Genomic DNA, 20,702 nt, shown 5'->3' on the forward strand with positions numbered 1-20,702 from the left:
AGGTCCAATCAAAACCTGAGTCCAGATGGAGCGTTCAGGTTCGGTCTGACTTTTCTTAGGTTAAATTGCTTTTAATTATTTTTTTTTATTTTTATTGTGCATTTTTTAAAAAGTACTGAGACTTCCACCTGCAGTCTACTGGAAAGTCAAGTCAAAGTGTGTTGAAGTCTATGGGGTTTCATACAGACAGAGTGAAAGGTATCACGTTCTGAGATGCTGCATGTGGTCAGTATGGGGATTGAACCCATGACCTTGGCGTTACCAGCACCACACTCTAACCATTGCAGTTAGCTGTATATGAGTGTGTGTGTGTCCATTCAGTGTGTATCACCTGCCTGGTGAACACATGGCACCAGGATCCATCGTGGAAGAAGGCCAGCTGGCAGAGGCAGAGTTCTGCTGGGTAACTTTGGGTCTGTAAAGCTATTTAATCACCCAACATGGGGCTCAAACCCACAACCTTGAGATTTAGACTCTCATGCTCTACCGACTGAACTAGCCACGTTGCTACAGTTGTGTGTCACTTCCTCAACTGTTTGAAGTGATGTGTGAGTCTGAAGAGCTGCTGCCTTTGATGCATCACCTGATGATGTCATGATACTCACAGAATGAAACTTTTCCTTTGAAGCTGCTTTGAAGAATTTCCAAAATCACATGTGATTCAGACGTAAACACAAAGGCTGCCCCACTGTCACCATTCAGAACAGCTGAGAAGATTATTGATACTAATACATGCTAATAACACCAAGGTCATGGGTTCAATCCCCGTACTGGCCAGCTGCAAAGTCCTTGAAGTCATTCAGGAGTTCCTAACAGAAAAATGTTTTTGCTGACACAGTCACAAGGTTAACCCATGTAGCAGCCACCTGGGTGAAAACAGCAGCTGGTGTTTGCTCATGATGACTCCATGCAGGGCTTTAATGGTTACTTTATGTGTGGGTGTTTTTGAATGTCAGATCTTTGTAGTGGGTTCGAATCCTGCCTGTCCATGTTGGTCCTTCTTGAACATTCTCTAAATATCCTTGGAACCTGTTTAAGGTTAATTCAAAGTTTATCTGGATGGACTGTATCTGCTTTCAAAGCTGTTGTCAGATCTTTCTGTTTTTTCTACACAACTCCAACACCAGTTAGTCAGCAAAACATGATGAGCCAAGTCCACTGAGACAACTAACAAAGGATTTTCTTTAGCATATAACAAACTGTCACATTAATGTCCTGAATGTGCTGTGTGTAAATAATGAGGTTCATCAAAACAAAGTCAGAACCAGAGCTCAGACTGTTGGTACACAAACAAAGAAAGGCATACTTGTGGATTCACAAGATTATATCAGGATCTGACCTTTTCCTGTTCCATCAGTAACCATCAAAGGAGATGCTGATTCTGTGATGTCACAAAGGTTCTAATGACATCACAGAGATCAAAGACTCCTCCCACTTTTTTCTCATGACCTCCACCATAGAGTGCTGCCTGCTGCAATAATGCTGCCTTTAATAGAAGTTTAGGAGCATTTGATGAAAGAATACATTTTGATGACAATTGGAAATGTCTGTTTATTGTTTATCACTTGTTAGGATCCCTGTTAGCTGTCACTGAGGCAGCAGCTACTCTTCACACAGCTACATGTGGTTCCATGGTGTCATCGTTAGCACTCTGGACTTTAATTCTGTAATTCATAACAGATTTAGATTTAGTTAAACTCTTTGAGTTTAGTTTAGTTTTGAGATCCAGCCAGTGATGTTAGTGATCAGAGACAACTTGTCATGGCAGGTTTCAATCTTGGTGAAGTCCCTTTGAGGAACAGAGGGAACATCATCCTGTTGTTGATGAATAGTCCTGATTGGTGGTTTTTCTGTCATTTCTTGTGGTTGTCCTGCAGATTGGGTTTTCTGACTGTACTATAAATGTTGTAATGTATGATCAATGCTCTGTGTGAGAGCTTTGATGACTGAGAAGTTCTCCGCCTCAGAAAAAGTCTGACTGTATGATAAATTCGGTTTAAAACATTTTGAATGCCGTAAATGTTATGCTGCGAAAGTCTCTCGGGGTATGATTCTCGCTTAGGGTGCGAGAGGTTCAGGGTTCAAATCCCGGATGAGTCCATTGTGTTATGTTGCCAATATCAGTGCCTGACCATCATGACTCTTACTCTAAACTATTGTTTCTCTAGTCCAGAGACTGCAAGTAAAAGCTGTAATACACGAAGTTATTATTGCCATATCTCCAAAGAACTAAACTCTTGTGTAGAAAAAGTCTGTGTCTGTATCATAGAGGAAGGAAACACAAATGGGAGAAAAACACTCAGTCACACTCATGGAGTCTAAAAAGGGACACCAGATGGAGAAGGGGAGAAAAATCAAACCAACAGCTAAAGTGTGAAAATAATGATTAACTGCAGCTGAACAACAACCAAAGTTTCACACAGAGAGGCTGCAGCCTCGTGTGGACCATAATTACTACGATACCATACTATAATTACTATGCTGCTTTTTTCTGAAAGTCCTATCTCAGTATCCTTCTGGATGTGCTTTTGTGATGTGTCAGAGCTCTTTCTTCCATTCTCTCCTCAAAACCTTTGGACACAGCTTTGCAACTCTGTGGCGCAATGGTAGTGCATCTGACTCCAGATCAGAAGGTTGCGTGTTCAACTCACGTCAGGGTCACATCATCTGTTCATTTGCACTTTTGGTAAACCCTCTGTGGTGCAGCAGGAAGTGTTTTTCTGATGATCCATTTCATTTCTTCACATCACAGACAATTTTAGAGTTCCGGGAGGACTATTGGTGCTGTGGCTTAGCTGGCCAAAGCGCCTGTCTTGTAAACAGAAGATCCGGGGTTCAAATCCCAGCAGTGCCTTGCTCCTAATGTTAGATGTTGTTGATAGGAAGGACTTGCACATGGAAAATACAAAATGCACCCTATAGCAGTCGAGGTAAAGCAGCTTCTGTCAGAAGTGGGATTTGAACCCATGCATCAAAGGGAGAATGCGGAAAGATGAGCACACACACACTGAATGTTCCTTTACATTATGAGACATCGCTTTAGCTGGCAGCAGCAGTTTTTCAGCAGCACTGATTTACAGGAAAACATGGAGAATGTCATTTATCACATTCTCCAGTAATGTGTACAGTCGTCACTGTGCTGCTCCTGACTCAGTGATGCTGTTGAATGCTTATGGGGCCGACATTGCTGCTTGAAAAACTCACTTTCCAGCTAAAGTCATGTTTCATAATGTAAAGGAATTCAGTGTGTGTGTGTGTGTAACCACTTGGCCACCTCATCATATTTGTTGTCACCTGAAGATGTGATAGTTGTGTCTATCCTCAGCTGGGACTTGAACATAATCTCAACACTCAAGTGAGTTGAGTGAGTTGAAGTGACATTTTCAGTTTACGGCTGTGCTGTGCTGTCCTTTTCCTCTACGTTGTTTGTTATTTGCATCACTGCCTTAGCAAAGGATGGTTTCCATCATCCACCTCTGGGTTTTCAAGAAATGAAATATGACAAGAACAGACAATAAACTGACAACAGGGCATTAAAATGGGCCCCACATGGCCCAAAGGACAAGGTGTTTGACTTTGGATCAGAAGACTGAGGCTTTGAGGCCCTGGCTGCAGTTAACAAGAGAAAATGTTAATGTTGTTGCACGGTCCTGTGTTTAGCAGAAGGAAATTGGTGAGTGCCTTTTCATAGGAGACAAACTTTGGTAAGAGTCATGAGAGTGAGGCACTTCTTTTGGCTACAAGACATTATGGGCTCGACTGGGATTTCAACCCAGGACACTTCCTGTACTACAGCTTTTACCTGCAGTCTGTGAACAAGAGAAACAGTAATTTTGTGTTTAGCAGAGGGAAATTTGGTGATTGACCACTTTTCACAGGAGACAAAAATTAAGGCATTTATGATTGCAACATGGCATGACATTCATTGATTGATTACTAATGATCAACTCAGAACCAAACAGTGTATCTTTCATCCAAAGACACACTCCACTCTCTATACCATGCATGCTGAAATGAGAGATAAAAAGCTTGTAGGAAATGCCAAAGGTGCCACAGTTTCTACTAACAGTTGATTGAGGAATCAGAGGAATTGAAAACTGAATCACATCAGTGGAGGTGCGGTGATTTTCTGTTTGCAGAAACAGGCCCTGTGAGCAGCTCAGCCACAGAACATCTTTATGACATTCTACAGCTACGATCAAAAGGCTTGTTGGGGAAATCCTTTCACTGTTTCACTCAAGTCCACAGCGCTCTGCTCAGTTTTTTAGCTTTCAGCTGATCAGTAGCTGTGGATGGACCTGGTATCTGCTATATGGAGCTTTGCTTGGTTTGCATAGCTGCCTTCCAAGCAGTTGACCTGGGTTTGATTCTCGGCCATTGCAGTTCAACTGTGTGTCTACAATTTAACTTTGTGTTTTTCATGTTTGTTTTCCTTCCAGAAATCCTGAAATCCTGAAATCCTGTAGATCTCAGGCCGATGGTGCCAAAGTCCTCCAGCTACAGACCTGTAACCCGTCCTCACCACAGCTGTACATCTGTTACACCCTGTAGTTGTCTCAGGGAAAGGGAAGCTTATTGTCATATAGTGATGGGATGGCTCCATACTCCAGAACATCCCTGTGAACCCGGTCATACACCTTCTCCAGATCAAATCTTGGGGTTCCACATGTCCACTATAATTCCAGTGGATAAGACAAACCACTTCCATGGGTGGACTCAAACCATCATCCTTTCAGTGAACAGCTGAACACGCTGACCAATCGCCCCACAGAGACATGATGTTGCAGCCTGCTGTTCCAACTACACACAGCAACAAGTGAACTAAACACAGCAGGTCTCTGGTGGGCTTCACAGCCTTTCAGCAAACAGCTGATCACATTGATAATTGTGTCACAGAGTGGAGCCGCCCCCTGGTGGTCATTAGATAGACTGCAGGTGGAAGTCTCAGTACTTTTTAACCTGCTAATACACTTTTATAGAAAGTTTCTGGTACTTAACTTATCAGATACAACAATAACACAAAGTTACAATGATCAGTCCAGGGACACTTCTGTGCGTCTTTGTGCGCATGTGCTCATCCATTTGAAGCAAACGTGAACGAGAGTGTGACGTATGCATCTGTGTAGCGTTGGAGATCAATGAAAGACAGAAAATGCCTTTGATACCTTTCAATTACTACTGTAATGATGTCATCTTCACATATAACAAACGTTGGATAGTGAACAGCTAGCTGTTGCTAAAACACCATTAGCAGAGGATGGTTTTGATCCATCGACCTCTGGGTTATGGGCCCAGCACGCTTCCGCTGCGCCACTCTGCTCATAGCTAGCTGAGCTGCAGCATATAAACTCAAATCCCATCTCTGTGGAATCTGCAGAGGAATGCCATTCCTTCCTTTCTTCAATCACCAGGACAGCAGGTATTATCAGTGATATGGGGGGTGGGGGATAAGGAAGTAGTCTGAAAGTCACAAATGTTACCTTAACTTGAGCACTAACTTGACTGTTGAATTCAGTAAGTGCTACTTGTTGGGGCAGTGCTGACTGACAAAGACAACAACATCTTCTTAGAATACAATACTGATCATTTCAATTATGAAACACAGACGACTTCCTTTTGTACAAGTGCTTCTCTTTGCGGTTGTCCTGGATGGTATTAAAACCAGTTTTGATAGATTTCTTCAGATCAGCTGAGTGAGTGAATTTTTCGTCAACATTTCCCCAACTGAAGCACAGACTTGTGTTCTGAGAGCAGTAAGTGCTATTTGTTGGGATAGTGTTGGTGATTTCAGAAGGCAATGACAAGTTTTATCAGTTTTTAGGGTGTGGGGGTTAAGAACATCTGAATTAGTTAGCACATGCTGGCTAGGAGTTAGGCTGGTAGGGAGGTAGGCTGCTGGCTTAGCATGTATTTGTATCAATCATCTTCTCAGCTGCTCTGAATGGTGACAGTGGGGCAGCCTTTGTGTTTACATCTGAATCACATGTGATTTTGGAAATTCTTCAAAGCAGCTTCAAAGGAGGAATTTCATCCTGTGAGTATTGTGACATCATCAGTCCAGGGTGATTTCTATGTGTCTGTTCTCATCCATTTGAAGCGAACGTGAGATAGTGTGTATGCATCTGTGTCATGTTGGAGATCAATGAAAGACAGGAAATGCCTTTGATCTCCAGTGACGTCACACAGTCTCGTTGTGGAGTTATTGGTTGTTGATGTTGTTCTGTAAAAATGTGCATCAGTGAAACATTCATTCATACACGAGGACATCACTCTATTGTTGGAATAGAAAATTTTATTTTTTCTGTGTGTGCTCCTGAGAAAGAGGCTCAAATCCAAACCCAGGAGAGAGAAGTTGAGTGAGTCATTGAGGAAGAAGCTGCTCGTTCTCCTTTGACTAAATTTTAAATGCCATAAATATCCTGCTGTAAAAGGCTCGTTGGTCAAGGAGTATGATTCTCGCTTGGGGTGCGAGAGGTCCCGGACGAGCCCGTTGTCATGTTGCATAGCACATTTATCATACAGTAAGACAGCAAAGTTTAAGGTGGAGTCAGAGACATATTAGAACATAACAAAAGTGCAGGAGAAGGGAGGGAGTTGATATGTGTGACATGTATAAGTGTCTATCTACAACATCTTACATTATGAACAAGGCACTGCTGGGATTTGAACCCAGGATCTCCTGTTTACGAGACAGGCGCTTTGACCAGCTAAGCCACAGCACCACTCTGAAGGAGTGCATTCTCCGCATTCTCCCCTTGATGCGTGGGTTTGAATCCCACTTCTGACAGAAGCTGCTTTTCTTTCACCTCTACTGCTGTAAGGTGTAGTTTGTATTTTCCATGTGCAAACATTAGGAAACATCTAACATTAGGAGCAAGGCAACAACAAAACTGGAACTATTTGGACTGAACTGGATTTGAAACCTTCACTGTTGGACTTTGGAGAAGTGGGTGGTGAACATCCAGCATGAATTTAGACAGTCATACAGTGGTAGTGTGGCCGAGCGGTCCAAGGCGCTGGATTAAGGCTCCAGTCTCTTCGGAGGCGTGGGTTCGAATCCCACCACTGCCAGTTTGTTTCTTGTCAATGAAAACCAATCCACTAAGTCAGGCACTTTTCATCTCCCTGTGAACAAAAGTTACAGTGACAGATGATACCAACACCAGCTTTTCAATTCCCGGTAAGGGAAAATGTTTTTCCTGAAAAATACAGGTGATTGGATACAGGAGACTGGCGCCTAAATCCAGTGTCTTCGAATCCCATATGGTCTAGTGGTCAGGAGTTTGTCTCCTGTGAAAAGCAGTCAATCACCAATATCCCTTCTCCTCAGCACAGCATGAGCCACAAAACTACCATTGCTCTTGCTTCAGTTGCCAAGATACCACAACTAACAACCAGACAGCAAACCTCACACAGCTCCATAGTGTAACAGTTAGCACCCTTATTGACTGAAAGGCAACAGATGGGCTCATCCAGGATTTGAACCCAGGACCTCTCGCACCCTAAGCAAGAATCATACCCCTAGACCAACGAGCCATGTGGACTGCAGAGTTCATGACAAAAAAGTGGGAGGAGTCTTTCATCCATTTGAATTCATTCAAACCTTTGTGACACAGAATCACAGAATCAGCATCTTCTTTGATGGTTACTGATGGAACATTTGTGGCGTTTTTTTTTTTTTTTTTTTTTTTATTTACACACAGCACATTCATGTGACAGTTAATGTGACAGTTTATTATATGCTAAAGAAACTTTGGTAAGAGTCATGATGGTCAGCCACGTACGTTGGGGGTATTTTCAGATCCAAAAAAAAGTGGTGCTGCTACGGAGTATTGCATCAGTGGCCACCATCACTTCAAGTAACCCAAATGGGGAAGATCCTTATTGACAGCATTGTTGCGCTTTGCTACATCTGAACTAAAGATACAAATAAAATAATCTAAATTGGCTTTTATTTTGAAATGCTTGTATGGTGCGACTGCTCTTGTTCTTTCACTCACCAATTTCCTTCTGCTAAACACAGGACCGTGCAACAACATCATGCAATATCAGCCAATGACACATTCCACTGTTATGAATATAATTCTTGTAATGTAAATTACAATGACATTAAAGGCAGTTGTGATTCTGAGGATGGACGAAAGGTCTTAGGCGCCAGACTCAAGACCTTTCCTGCACAAATGGGCCTTGAACCCTGGACCCTCAGATCTGGACTTTGACCAACTTGGCTTGTGGAAGACTCATGGTTTCATTATTTCATAGATCAGCTTCACCTATCACTGATGTGGAGTCTATAATGTGAACCACTAAAGGGAAGAAGCTGCATCGCCTGAACAGGGACTTCAACCCTGGACCCTCAGATTAAAAGATTTTAGTTTTTTTCTACACAAGAGTTTAGTTCTTTGGAGATATGGCAATAATAACTTCCTGTATTACAGCTTTTCCTTGCAGTCTCTGGACTGTCCAGACATGTCCACAGCACTCTGCTCAGCTTTTTTAGTTTTTTGTGTTTTATTTTGTGTATTTCTACTTTTCTTGCGGCTTATGTAGTTGTTGTGGCCGAGTGGTTAAGGCGATGGACTCGAAATCCATTGGGGTTTCCCCGCGCAGGTTCAAATTCTGTCAACAACGGTTAGTTGTTTTCATGGACCAAGTTTCCCACTTAGAGAGCTACAGACCATGTTGGAGAATGTCTGTAGTTGGCACGGCATTAAAATATGGGAGAGCTGAGTGATGTTGTTCGGACTCATCTAAGAGGATCAGAGCACTAACTGGTGCTCAGTTTTCATTATCAAGGTCGATGATAGCGACACACTTTTAGTTCCACTTTCGGGGAAGAACTGCAACACTGCAACAGTGTTTCTGCAAAAAAGGCAAGAGAGGAAGCCTGACAAAAAATTTCAGATCATGGAAATTGATATAGACGATATAATGTATCATTATATAACTTGAATTCCCTCCCTGACATTGTCTCACAATGAAGAATACATGAAAATCACTTAGATTAGGGCAGGGGTCGGCAACCTGTGGCTCCGGAGCCAAGTATATATATACAGGATGAGGCCGTGCCGAGGCCGTATATATATATATATATATAGCAGCATAAAGACTGGGTCCCGCTGTCTTACTCAGGCTGAACTACAGCGTCTATTCACGGGCGCGATCCCACTACTGAGCGGCACGGGGGCTTTGACCTGCTCCGTGTCCGACCTGGGCCGGTGCACCCCTCCTTAATGTTGGGTCTTTCTTGTCAATAAAGAAGGCTTGAATAAAGATCAGAATGAAAAGAAACATTTTTTCTAAAAAAAAAAAAAAAAAAAAAAAAAAAGACCCACTCACCACAGGCTCGTTGGTCTAGGGGTATGATTCTCGCTTTGGGTGCGAGAGCCGGACAAGCCTTGCATGTGATGTGTCCAGAGAACTGCATCCCTGTTCAAGTATCTGAATATGGGCCATCAAGAATTAAGGAAGGAAACTGGGACGAGGCTTTTGAAATTCCTTCCACCTGCCTTTACTGGTCTATGATTATGATGCATATACGGCTCTTTATTTGCACGTGCACAGTGTGATTATATATATTTTTATCTTGGCAGGTGACCGATTGTCTGCTAGTTTGTTCGCACGACTTTGGCAGCTGTGAAAGTATCTCCAGGAGTAAAATGATTAAATCGCGTCGTCTTTTTAATTGTCAATCTCTATATTATATAAGAGGCCCTTTATGGTGCATATACTTGTCTTTATTTGCATTTGTACTTGTACACACACACACACACACACACACATTATCATCCACCTTTTCCAGCCCTCATGGTTCTTGGGGAATCCATACATGCTGTAACTCTTCTCGGACTGATTGGAGCATCCAAACACTGCACAGCCAACCATGGTATGATACTGATCTACAAAATGTTAGTTGTAACCAATGAACCATGACACAACTGAACGAACTTTTCTGATTGCAGCCTGCTATTCCAGCTAGAATTATCCTAAATATCTGCCTTTAAGGCCATCGTGAATGATTTCTAAATATCTTTGAAACCTGTTGATGGTGAACTCAGAGGTTGTTAAAGGGGCCTTTTCCCAAAGCTTAGCTTGCATGCTAGCATGCCAGTACAGGGGAATTAGCTCAAATGGTAGAGCGCTCGCTTAGCATGTGAGAGGTAGTGGGATCAATGCCCACATTCTCCACAAGACTTTAGCTCTTTGTTGGAGATACAGCAACAAGTGAACTAAACACAGCAGGTCCCTGGGTGGGCTTTGGAGGCTTTTGGTAAACAGAAGCAGGACTGTTATTGTGTATGGAGCTTTGACTGTTTCCTTTAGCTTTCAGCTGATCATTAGCTGTTGATGGACCTGGTATCTGCTATCTGGATCTTTGCTTGGTTTCACCTCCTCAACCAAAGTTGAAGCTGTCCCAGAAGGAGACATGAAGACTATCCAGATCATTGATAGGTTGGGGGAGAAAAAAGTTTTCACTATTATGATATAAGACTTCTGCAGACAGGATACTGAGATTGGACTTTCAGAACAAAGTAGCACAGGTAGCTTAACCAGGAAGAAGGATATCCAGTACAGTAACCCAAAGATAAAGTGAAATCAATCATATCCAGAATGAAGAGCTCAATTAAGAATAACATTTCTTTTAAACATCTGACATCTGACATTACTGTTTGATAAATTTGGTGACAACTGCACTTTGGGTCCATTTGGAGAACATGGGGGGCTGTGTGACTTCATCACCAGAAATTAAAATGTCTAACATCGATAAAACTGCAGCAGCACAAATAAGCATTACAGCAGAAACAAACGGTACCATTTTGCGTCCTTTCAGAGTGGATGAGGGGCTGGGTGAACTCTGGATGACGTGAAAAATAAGCTTTAAATCAGCAGCCACTCTTTCACACATACGTATGTGTGTTGTCACTAATTTGTTTGAGTGAGTAAGCAGGACAATATGGAGCAGTTAAGCATTTCCTATGCGTCATTATAAATGCTGGAGATGCCGGGGATTGAACCCGGGGCCTCATACATGCGAAGCATGCGCTCTCCCACTGAGCTACATCTCCTGGATGGCTAACTAGATGGCTTCTAAGATACTGTGACAGGTGACAGGTCATTCCATCAGAATGAACTGTTTCTACACAAGCTGCATGAATGTGACACAGAGCTCATGTTTAAAGTATTTTTAAGTAAGCATTATCAATGGCCTCATCTCATCCAAAAGGTTTCATCAGACAGATCGCTGTTTTAGCTGTCGCAGGAGCTCAGAAGCTATCTGGTTAGCTAAAGCTGCCACACCATGCAGGGAATGTAGCTCAGTGGTAGAATGTGTGCTTTCCATGTATGAATCCTTTGGTGCAATCCCCAGCATTGCTAAAGAGTCTTCTTTTTTCTGTTTTTCTCACACAGGTTCAAACACAAGCTCCTCCTTTGTTCCTCCGCTGAGTGAGACGGAGCTCTGACGTCACTCCTCAGTAAGGAAAGTGACACATACTGGCAACTGGCATAATTTATTCGGACAATTTTTCGATTCAAACATTTCATTTCATATCATTTCCTGTGTTACATCTGTAATGATATAATAGGTGATTTAGTTTTCTAACACATCCTGAAGTTTCAAAGGTCGGAGTTTTGCGGTTTCAGAGAAAAACCTGTTGTAAATGTTGGAAGTCCCAGAGTAATGCAGCCGCAGTCTGCGAGTTAACAGCTTATCAAAACACAAGCTGTTGTGCCTTTAAACTGGAAGAGTGAGATAACACCTGTTATGAGATTCTTTATACTTGTCTATGTCATAGAAGTCATGTAAACCAGAGAGTGTTCCAGGAACTGAGGCTCTCCTAACTCCTCATTATTAACTAAAGCTGTGCCCCGTGTGAGGCTCGAAATCACGACCTTCAGATTATGAGACTGACGCGCTGCCTACTGCACCAACGAGGCCTGAACAACCAAACGAGCCCAGACCAGACCAGACTGAAACAGCCACACACCGGGCAGGCCGGTACATGATGAACACTGTGTTCTCATATCAAGGACGGGCGTTTTGGAAATGTTCAATTTCCTCCTTTTTTTTTTTTTTTTTTTTTTTTTTTTACAGGAAGAACATACAAGCAGCACAGAAGTGCAAAGCTCTGGAATAAATCTTATTTTAGCCACTCTCCCTTTTTTCAGAGGCATGTAAGGGTGTTTGAATCAACACATGATGATTAACACACATCCATGTTAAACATGACAATCTTTTCTCTTTTTGATTCCCCATTCTTCATTGACACATCTCTCTGCACAGCTACAATTACTGTTTCAATCAGACTGTATTAGCTGTTTATTGATTTGCTGGCTGTTTGCTGCAATGTTAAAAAGGAGGCTTGACTATTTTTTTACAAAGTGAAAACATAACTCCCCCCAAAACTTTTGTATTTTGAAGTATTCCTTTCTAGAAGGGTGACCTGACTTTGAGATTAATGCTTTAAAATGCAGGCACTGGATGTTTAAAAGGAAACTTTTTTTTACAAATGAACAGCGAGCTTGTACTCGGGTGATTTGTATTTGCTAGACCTGACTGGATCCTCATCTAACTTCAGCAATGTTAAAAAAGGTCTGTAAATGCAAATCTCACACAGAGCAATGTAGAACACTGTTTATGATCTGCGTCTTTGCTTTCTTCTGTTCACACAGTACCTTGGAATATGAAAGACCATATTTTATATATTAATATATATATTCTATATTAATGTTTAACATTCGTTTTTACTGTGTGCTGCAAAAATGTAACAAATAATGGAAAAATAAAAAACTATTATCAATATAATTATCCTTGACAAGCAAGTGGAAGGTTCAGAATCATTATGATACAGTCTGACTGATAAAGTTCAATTAACTTCAATATGTTCATTTCACAGTTTTATAGTTTCATTAATTTTTTTACAAAGTGAAAACAAAAAAAAAAAACAAAACTCCAAAACATTTGTATTCCTTTCTTCATTTCTTTATCAAAAATGATCTGACTGAGTTTATTGCTTTAGAATGGGGGCACTGAAGGTTTAAAATGCAGCTTTTTTACAAATTAACAGCGAGCTTGTACTTTGGTGATTAATGTTTGATATAACAGCACCTGACTGGATCCTCATCTAACTTCCTCTACTGAAGTCCCATTAAAAGGACACAGCAGTCTCTCTGCACAGTCTTCATGTCTCCCTTTGGAGCAGCCTGAAGTTTTGTGGAAGAGGTAAAGCAACAAAAACAGCAGAGTACAGCTGTGGACTGAAACAGGCTGAATGATAAAGGTTGTGTATGTCAGCTGCTTCCTTGTTGCTAAAGTCACGTGTCCCCCGGCCCATCCCCCCTGTGTTCTGTCCCAGTGGGCGTGTCCTCTCTCTCCTAATAAGGCACACCTGTCCTGCATTTCCCGCCAATCAGCCCACATAGATTCCCTCCTCGGACTTCTCTTCAGTGCCGGAGTATCCTGTCTGTTCTTGTTGTTCCCGCTGCTCTCGTTCACTGTTTTTATTTGTGTTTTATTTCATATTGTTATCGTCGTGTCTTTCTCTCCGTTCAGGTTCTCCGGTGTCTCTCAGTCAGCCTCTCTCTTGGTTCCCTGTTTGTTCAGTCTCGCCTTTTGTTTTCTCTCTCTGTTGTTACTTTGTTAGTTTTTCAGAAAGTCCAGCTCAGTCTGTGTTTCCTCTTTTTGTTGGACTTTTGTATCCCTACCGGACTATTTCTGTTGGACTCGGTTTTACCGGATCTGTTTCTCCATCGGGGTCCTATTTTAGTGACCCGTAACACCTCGTTGACAAACAGCAGCAGTACAACAACAAACCAAAAACAGGTTGGAGCGGTTTTAATGTGTCATACTTTGGAGTATCGGTCCACTATCAGTCTGGTACAGGCAGGGGGGATATTTCACCTCTGATAGCCAAGCTGGGTCAAAGCTCAACATGCGGTGGTGAGCAGACTTTTGCTGCAGGTCGCTGCTTGGACCCGGAGCAGGAGTTAAATAAATAAAATAGTCTAATTACTGTACTTGCATAGGAAATATTGTACTCTTCAGGAAGTAATGTGAAGATGACCCCTGATTATTATTTTTAATAACCTTATCTGTCAGTATTTTATCTGCACTTAGAGTACAGTTTCTTCACTTTTATTCTTATTCTACTATAAAGTAAGAGTCACTGAGTAAAGTCAAGAATTCAAAGCACCAGACTTGTACCAGATTTTTTTTAAATATTTTTTTAAAGATTTTTAAATGGTCATTCCAAATTAATCTAAAATGAAACAGAATTTTTATCAACTTAACTTTCATGGTGAATGTTAACTTTATTTTCTTGTGGTCCAACTGGTGCGTAGGTGTTTCTGTTGCACAATGACAGAACTAACATGTCAGAACTGGTCTGAAACCTTGGATGAACTGAGCTGAGTGAATTGAACTCTTCCTGTTAATGGTACACTCTGAGTATTTCCAGATACAGTGAAGCCAGTGAAGGTTTAAAGCAGCACTCCTAGTTTTTAATGTTGGGAATCATTTGAGGCAAAACAGAAACCTTTACATTGTCAGAAGTTCTTTGATCAATCAAGTAACATGAATTAAATCGCATCATCCATCAACCCATCCCACAGTTAGATACCACCATCTAGTGGACAGAGAGAAGAACTGTCAGATCTGAGATACATTTCTCTGGAACTTGCAAATCACTGACAGATCAGACTGATTTGTGTATGAAGCTGTGGAGGCACAGTATTTAATTTGTGAAAGAAACATGTTTAAGGTGCATCCTAAATATCAGATCAGAGAACCACCTCCTCTGTTCTGTACAGGTCAAACTGCTTTAGATGGAACTGATGGCTTGGAATAATTTTGTCCTCAAATGTATTTCATTAAAATGTTTGGCCTTTAAATGTTACAAAACATAAATTTATCTGATTCAATTTAAAGTTTTAAATATAAGGCAAATATAAAACATCGAATGTTGGGATGAGCATAAACCTTGAATGTCCTTTCTCAATTTTCTGTTTTTTTTTTTTTTCCAGTCAGGTAAAGGCTGAAGTTAGTGACATAGATGATGATGGTGATTGTGTCCTGTGATGTAAATTCTGTTGCAATGAAGCTTTTCGTTGTTTGTGTGAAGGTGGAGGCTCAGCTATGAATCAGTGTGAGGACAGAGAGGAGGGAGCCCCTCCCTCTAAAACCACTCTGTGTGGGGAACATGAGAGTCAGACCAAAGCTCAGAGGTGAGATGAGGATCTCTAACTGTCCATCTGTCAGAGCTCAGCACTCAGATCACTGCTCCATCATTATTCACTCTCTCTGTCACTTAGGTTTTTTATTGCTGAACTTTTTCTGCTGCTTTTTTATTTGTCCTTTTTTTTTTTTTTACAGGGAGCTCAACCAACATTTGAAGATATTGAGTAATAATGATAATCATACTTCATATGAGTTAATGAAAAATATCCAAAAAGTCTATGTAATATGTAAATTTAATTAAAATTAAACCCCACAATAAAATATTCTGGATCAAAAATGAAAATCGAACTCCTTCAAAACTTATGTTTCTGCTCAGTTTCTTGCTTGTTGATTATTTTAATGTCAACTTGGTTTCCACTAGTAACCAGAAGTCAAGACCAGATTCTCCTGAACTGAGCTGTGTGTCCATGAAGAGTGATCGGTCTATGGATCGTCCTATTTACTTCAAGGGAGGACAACAGTTTGCTGTATCCAGTTGTGTGTCCATGAAGAGTGATCGGTCTATGGATCGTCCTATTTACTTCAAGGGAGGACAACAGTCTGCTGTGTCCAGTTGTGTGTCCATGAAGAGTGATTGGTCTATGGATTACTTTATCAAAGAAAAAAGGTAAAAGCTGGTCATTTGTTGTTGTCTGACTCATTAAAGGTATCAAAGCTTGTCTATCAGTTTCTCTGGTGTTCATAGAAAACTCCTGGAACAAACTGTGTGTTTGTGTCTTTTCTCCTCAGAGTTCAGTCTGACAAATGTCATCACACAGACCTGGACTCCATATTTATGGTGTGTAAATGTTCATCCAGTGACTACAACAGACACCAACAAAGACTTGAGTTTGAAGCTGCACTCTTTAGACCAGTAGAGCTTTACTCTGTGACAGACAGGAGTTGAATTGGGATTGAACAGGTTTGGGGTGGGAGAGAGTGGGAGAGGACTGGGAGTTGTAGTTCACCACAGAGCAATAATCCATCAGCCTCAACAGATATGTTCTGTATGAATATGGTCTGTTGGAGACTTTTACAAAACATTTCTGCTCCTCCTTCATCTGCAATGAATCCAAAAGAAAGGTTTATTTAGTTGTTTTCCTGAGGATTTCAGCTGTGACTTAATAACAAAGACCAAAGTTAATCAGATTCAGTCCTGGACCTCCATGGACTCTGTCTCTACAGGGTTTAAAGATGGAATAATTCATCAGTGAACTAGTTCAGGTGGTCTGATCCATCTTCAGCCACAGTCACAGTTAATACCCTGAATTTTCACTTCCTAAGTTGATGTGTTGAAGGGCTGTATCAGTGTGGTCTTCATGTGATGATCGGGATCTCTGTGTTGTCAGAATCTAAAGTCAAACTTAGTAAGTTACACCAGTGAAGTTAGTTTAGTGAAGTCAGCAGGTCTGAATCTTTCTGTGTAGCTCTGGAAAGAGACGTGGCAGCAGATGATACAGCAGCAGCTAAAGTTGAACTCTGCTGACCGATGATCTGATGCTTTGATCCATCAGTTTATACTGAGAGTGAACTTTACACAGGATGTTATTGTGTTCCAGCTGCTGGAGGAGAACATCTTCTGTTTTGTGAAGAACGAGCTGAAGAAAATCAAAAGGAGTCTGAGTCCAGATTACCCACAATTCATCAAGAATGAGGATGATGAGGTGGATGAAAAGCAGGAGGAAAAGAGGAAAAGAAAAGAGGAGGAAAAGGGGAGGAGCAGAGAGGCATTTCTGAAGATCACAGTGAACTTCCTGAAGAGGATGAAGCAGGAGGAGCTGGCTGACTGTCTGCAGAGAGGTAAGAGGATTTAACATGATGGATCAATTAGACATTAACTAAAGTCTGAGGAGACAGAGAGAAATATGATCATTCTTATTCCTTAGGAGATGCAAAAATTAACCTTGTAGTTAAAGTTTTTAATCTCTTTTGTTCTTTGTTTATTCAGAAAGTCATGCTCTAGTTTGTCAGCATAAACTCAAATCTTCCCTGAAGAAGAAGTTCCAGTGTGTGTTTGAGGGGATCTCTAAAGCAGGAAACCCAACCCTTCTGAATCAGATCTACACAGAGCTCTACATCACAGAGGGAGGGACTGGAGAGGTCAATGAGGAACATGAGGTCAGACAGATTGAAACAGCATCCAGGAAACAGGACAGAGCAGAAACAAGCATCAGACAAGAAGACATCTTTAAACCCCCACCTGGAAGAGACCAACCAATCAGAACAGTGATGACAAAGGGAGTGGCTGGCATTGGGAAAACCATCTTAACACAGAAGTTCACTCTGGACTGGGCTGAAGACAAAGCCAACCAGGACATAGAGTTCACATTCCCCTTCACCTTCAGAGAGCTGAATGTGCTGAAAGAGAAGAAGTTCAGCTTGGTGGAACTTGTTCATCTCTTCTTCACAGAAACCAAAGAAGCAGGAATGTGCAGCTTTGATCACTTCCAGGTTGTGTTCATCTTTGACGGTCTGGATGAGTGTCGACTTCCTCTGGACTTCCACAACACTGAGGTCCTGACTGATCCTACAGAGTCCACCTCAGTGGACGTGCTGCTGACAAACCTCATCAGGGGGAAACTGCTTCCCTCTGCTCGCCTCTGGATAACCACACGACCTGCAGCAGCCAATCAGATCCCTCCTCAGTGTGTTGACATGGTGACAGAGGTCAGAGGGTTCAATGACCCCCAGAAGGAGGAGTACTTCAGGAAGAGGTTCAGACATGAGGAGCAGGCCAGCAGGATCATCTCCCACATCAAGACCTCACGAAGCCTCCACATCATGTGCCACATCCCAGTCTTCTGCTGGATCACTGCTACAGTTCTGGAGGAGGTGTTGAAGACCAGAGAGGGAGGAGAGCTGCCCAAGACCCTGACTGAGATGTACATCCACTTCCTGGTGGTTCAGTCCAAAGTGAAGAAGGTCAAGTACGATGGAGGAGCTGAGTCAGATCCACACTGGAGTCCAGAGACCAGGAAGATGATTGAGTCTCTGGGAAAAGTGGCTTTTGAGCAGCTGCAGAAAGGAAACCTGATCTTCTATGAATCAGACCTGACAGAGTGTGGCATCGATATCAGAGCAGCATCAGTTTACTCAGGAGTGTTGACACAGATCTTCAAAGAGGAGACAGGGCTGTACCAGGACAAGGTCTTCTGCTTCGTCCATCTGAGTGTTCAGGAGTTTCTGGCTGCTCTTCATGTCCATCTGACCTTCATCAGCTCTGAAGTCAATCTGATGACAGAAAAACAAACAACGTCCCTGTGGTCAAAACTGTTCAGGAACAAACCTGAACCTTTGATTCTCTACCAGAGTGCTGTGGATGAGGACTTACAGAGTCCACATGGACACCTGGACTTGTTCCTCCGGTTCCTTCTGGGTCTTTCACTGCAGACCAACCAAACTCTCCTACGAGGCCTGGTGACACAGACAGGAAGTAGCTCAGAGACCAATCAGAAAACAGTCCAGTACATCAAGACAAAGATCAGTGAGAATCTGTCTCCAGAGAAAAGTATCAACCTGTTTCACTGTCTGAATGAACTGAATGATGGTTCTCTGGTGGAGGAGATCCAACAGTCCCTGACATCAGGACGTCTCTCCACAGATAAACTGTCTCCTGCTCAATGGTCAGCTCTGGTCTTCATCTTACTGTCATCAGAAAAAGATCTGGACGTGTTTGACCTGAAGAAATACTCTGCTTCAGAGGAGGCTCTTCTGAGGCTGCTGCCAGTGGTCAAAGCCTCCAACAAAGTTCTGTATGTGCAAATAAATAAATCCAGATCAACTGAATCTTTTTTTAGTTGAGAATCAAAAACATGTTTCTTTAATAATTTATCTTATTTTGCTGATTCCTCTTCAGACTGAGCAGCTGTAACCTCTCAGACAGAAGCTGTGAAGCTCTGTCCTCAGTCCTCAGCTCCCAGTCCTCTAGTCTGAGAGATCTGGACCTGAGTAACAACAACCTGCAGGATTCAGGAGTGAAGCTGCTGTCTGCTCGACTAGAGAATCCAAACTGTAAACTCAAAGGACTCAGGTCAGAGTTCATGTTTATGTGAAGACGAAAACTGGATTTAGTTTTTTATGATACATTTTTATTTAAATGAGTAAAAATTGAAAACTGAAGAGGTTTGTAGATTTTGGTTCGTAGTGGTGTCTTCTATGTTCACTGAGGATCTCATTTGTTTGTTTATTTATTTATTTATTTATTTATTTTTTTTTCCACGCACACTCCTTTCCCCCTCCCTTTCCTGTCAGGAGGTAAAGGGCTGTTCTGCTGTTTGTAGACTGTTTCACTGGTTCTAGAGTGGACTTACCTGCCAGAGCTCAGATTGTTATACAGGAGTTCATATGTGTCAGAATCAGAGATAGAAATAAAGTTTGGCTGACTCTGCTGTTTGGTTATTTCTGATGTGTTCAAATCACAATGTTGACAGTTTGAGTCAGTTCAGGTTCTTTACAGTGTTGTTTCATTTTCTCATTAAATCTTGTCTCTGTTTGTATTTGACTGTTGTGAAGCTGCTTCCTGTTGGTTCAGCTGTTTGACTTTCATTTTCTCAACTTCTACTTTCTAAACCTTCAGCTCTGAACAGATGATGAAACATTGAACACTTTCAAGCAGGAACTTTGTCTCCTAAAGTCACATCTTTTCTTCTTTACTCAGGTTAAGAAGCTGCAGTTTGTCAGAGGTCAGCTGTTCTTCTCTGGTCTCAGCTCTGAAGTCCAACCCCTCCCATCTCAGAGAACTGGACCTTAGTTGGAACGACCTGCAGGATTCAGGACTGAAGGATCTGTGTGGTTTTCTGGAGAGTCCTCACTGCAGACTGGAGACTCTGAGGTCAGACTCATGTTTTATTTCTGCTCTCAGATTAATATGATGTTACAGTTGTGGTGACTCTGACCTGCAGACATCAGGCTGATATTATACTGATCCTCACTGAGGATCTTCATGCTGACGTCTGTTTTCTTCTCTGATGTAGTCCAGTCAGTGTGGCAGAGAAATGTTGAACTACAGATTTAAATAAAACCATAAAAATCCTTCAGTGTTTCAATGACAGGAAATATTTCTCCTCACTGACATGGACATATACTGTATATTCAGTGGGGTCGGAATCATTCACTCTGGAACAGTTCGATTCGATTTGGATATTTGGGGCTATGATTGAATTCAAAATTGATTCTTTATTCAAAATGATTTTCGATTAAAAAAAAATTCGATTCATAGTCATTTCTGCTTCAATCTACAGGTGTGCAAAGGATCCTCATGATCTACTCCAGTCTGCTTTGCAAGACAAAATGATGAATGGCGATATTAAAGTGTCTTTTTCACATTTATTAAGTTTTAAACATTTATCCATGCTCAGATGGAATTGTTGCAACTGTTGTTTAATACAATATCACATATTACTTGAATAGCAAAAACAAAAGTCTCTTTAAAAAAAATGAGCAGTTAAACATGCTGCCATTTAAATTTTAAGGAAAGTGCCTTTTCAAA

General features: G+C 41.6%; 8 non-coding genes across 8 annotated transcripts; 5 read left to right on the forward strand and 3 right to left on the reverse strand.

Annotated features, from left to right (window-relative positions):
• Window positions 1-2,589: 2,589 nt before the first annotated feature.
• Window positions 2,590-2,661, forward strand: trnaw-cca (transfer RNA tryptophan (anticodon CCA)). The gene has a single exon. It is a non-coding gene; the product is annotated as a tRNA-Trp (tRNA).
• A 119-nt stretch (window positions 2,662-2,780) lies between these two features.
• On the forward strand, window positions 2,781-2,854 carry trnat-ugu (transfer RNA threonine (anticodon UGU)). Its single transcript has one exon. It is a non-coding gene; the product is annotated as a tRNA-Thr (tRNA).
• Window positions 2,855-6,648: 3,794 nt separating this feature from the next.
• trnat-cgu (transfer RNA threonine (anticodon CGU)) lies at window positions 6,649-6,722 on the reverse strand. Its single transcript has one exon. It is a non-coding gene; the product is annotated as a tRNA-Thr (tRNA).
• Window positions 6,723-6,989: 267 nt separating this feature from the next.
• Window positions 6,990-7,071, forward strand: trnal-aag (transfer RNA leucine (anticodon AAG)). The gene has a single exon. It is a non-coding gene; the product is annotated as a tRNA-Leu (tRNA).
• A 393-nt stretch (window positions 7,072-7,464) lies between these two features.
• trnap-agg (transfer RNA proline (anticodon AGG)) lies at window positions 7,465-7,536 on the reverse strand. The gene has a single exon. It is a non-coding gene; the product is annotated as a tRNA-Pro (tRNA).
• Window positions 7,537-8,549: 1,013 nt separating this feature from the next.
• On the forward strand, window positions 8,550-8,631 carry trnas-cga (transfer RNA serine (anticodon CGA)). The gene has a single exon. It is a non-coding gene; the product is annotated as a tRNA-Ser (tRNA).
• A 1,484-nt stretch (window positions 8,632-10,115) lies between these two features.
• Window positions 10,116-10,188, forward strand: trnaa-agc (transfer RNA alanine (anticodon AGC)). The gene has a single exon. It is a non-coding gene; the product is annotated as a tRNA-Ala (tRNA).
• Window positions 10,189-10,994: 806 nt separating this feature from the next.
• Window positions 10,995-11,066, reverse strand: trnaa-cgc (transfer RNA alanine (anticodon CGC)). Its single transcript has one exon. It is a non-coding gene; the product is annotated as a tRNA-Ala (tRNA).
• Window positions 11,067-20,702: the final 9,636 nt, after the last annotated feature.

This window comes from Echeneis naucrates, chromosome 18 (assembly GCF_900963305.1).
Source record: "Echeneis naucrates chromosome 18, fEcheNa1.1, whole genome shotgun sequence".
Taxonomy (NCBI): Eukaryota; Metazoa; Chordata; class Actinopteri; order Carangiformes; family Echeneidae; genus Echeneis; species Echeneis naucrates.